We start from the raw sequence: 209 nt of genomic DNA, 5'->3' as shown, positions 1-209 counted from the left end.
GAATGGAGCCCCATGTTGGGCTCCCTGCTCCGTGGGAAGCCTGCTTCTCCCTCTCCCAAGCCCCCTGTTTGTGTTCCCTCTCTCACTGTGTCTCTCTGGCAAATAAATAAAAATCTTTAAAAAAAAAGAGAGAGAGAAACAGTTTATTAATGCATGTAGCACACATCATGTGGGAGAAACCTCAATGAAAAGTAACTCAAAGCAGCAGT

The sequence above is a fragment of the Zalophus californianus genome, chromosome 6 (assembly GCF_009762305.2).
Source record: "Zalophus californianus isolate mZalCal1 chromosome 6, mZalCal1.pri.v2, whole genome shotgun sequence".
Taxonomy (NCBI): domain Eukaryota; kingdom Metazoa; phylum Chordata; class Mammalia; order Carnivora; family Otariidae; genus Zalophus; species Zalophus californianus.
This window is presented reverse-complemented; position numbering follows the sequence as displayed.